We start from the raw sequence: 1836 nt of genomic DNA on the forward strand, positions 1-1836 counted from the left end.
CCCTCACTGCTTGGTCAGACGGAGAGCTCACGCACCACGGAGTCGCCACGCAGGCGCGCCGTGCGGCGGTGCGTAGCGCCTTCCTCGCCACGTCTCATTTCCCAGGCGGGGGCGGCCGCCCCGGGAGCCAGCGGACGGCGGCCTGGGCGCGTTCTCCTGCGCGCGGCCCTTTGGCAGCATTTCTCCTGAGAAGCACAGTTCGGGGGCTGCTCTGTGCTGTGAGCTGTCGGTGCTTCACCCCTTTGTGTGGCTGAGTAGTTCCCATCATGGGGATGGACCACGTTCAGGGGACACCTAACCTGACGGTTCTCATTTTGGGGTCTTGTGACAAGTGCCGGGCGGCCCGTGTCTCCACACCTCTGAGTTTAGCTCGAGCGGGGCCGTTGTCCGGCCTCGTGCTGGCTCCCTGCTCGGCAGCGTAAGGAGCTGCCAGGGCCTCCAGCGCAGTGGCACCATCCTACGTCCCCGCCAGCGGTGGTGGCCCCGGTTTCTCATAGCGTCCCTTGCCAGCACGTGCTGTCTGGCTTTGGCTGCAGCCACCGACCGGCCAGGCCCAGGCTCCGTTATGTGCTGCTTTCCCGGGGCCGGTCTGCCCTGCACAAACGTCTGGCCAGGCGTCTGCCCCTCGGGGCCCGGGCACCCCTTCCTCTCTGACCCTGGGACCCCGCACACCCAGTCTTACACGGTGGCCTCGGGCACGTCCTTACCACAGGCCTGTGGCCTCACCTCACACAACAGCAGCTTCTCAGGTTTACTAAATAAAGAAGCACGTTACAGACGTGATTTGCATCCAGGTGGCTGGGATGGGTCACCTGCATGGTGTGGACGGAGGGCGCCGTCTCACCCACAGGCGTGAGCACATCGCCTCAGCTGCAGGCGGGCGAAGGCGGGAACAGTTTGCAGGCATCGCCCACCTGCGCCCCAGCTCCACGACCCCCGTTTACCAGCAGCCGAGGCTGCTCACTCTCGTTCCCGCCCTCGGAGCCTGGCCGGCCTCACTCCGCTCCGTGCCAGGCCGCTTCGCAAGCTGCAGAACAAGAATCAGAGACTTAAACAATAACACACGTGGACGAGCCTCAGTGTCTCTGGTTCGGGAGCTTGGGAGCCCCTTAGCTGTACTGGTTTGGGGTCTCTCGTAAGGTGCAGTCGAGCTCCGTCTGCACGCGCTGGCAAGTCGGGCGTCCAGGTCCTTGTCACGTCACTGCCAATCACGGGGCAGCATGGTTCTCACTCTACGTGGCATGTGCACACTCAGAGGACCCTGATCCCCCTGTGTGCCTGGCCCGCAATAGCACGGGTGGCCGTCACGTGGATGGGGACGCCGGGCCTGGCTTTGTGGCTCAAATGGGGCCATGTGGTGAACCGCCCCCAGAAGGGAACCCAAGGCCCTTGCCTGACCTCTCAAAGCAGAACCGTTCCTGCTGGGTGCAGGGCAGCTGAACCGTGCCTGGTTTGGAAGTGACCCCAGCAGTCTCGTACCCACGGCCGCAGCCTCCCCTTTCCAGGCCTGACCACATTGCCCTCCACGTGGCGAGCCAGTCCGCCTGGCCCTCCCACAAACCCCACTCCACGGCCTCGAGGCCTAGTCGCGGCCCCTCAGCAGACCTCTGCGTGGTTTCCTCGGACCGCTGGTTAACTGGCGGCACTTCGAGCTCTGCATGGGCCTCTCCGACCAGTCGGCCCCAGGCGTGAGGGCCTGCATGAGACACAGCGCTGGCGGGGTGAGCGAAACGGATGGACACACCCTTTCTTATTCCCACACAGAGTTATTGACGAAAACGACACAGCATTAACTTTTAGAAATAAAACAGATCATCTTAAACCCAATAAGCTTTA

Source organism: Pteropus vampyrus, unplaced genomic scaffold, assembly GCF_000151845.1.
Source record: "Pteropus vampyrus isolate Shadow unplaced genomic scaffold, Pvam_2.0 Scaffold227, whole genome shotgun sequence".
Lineage (NCBI taxonomy): Eukaryota > Metazoa > Chordata > Mammalia > Chiroptera > Pteropodidae > Pteropus > Pteropus vampyrus.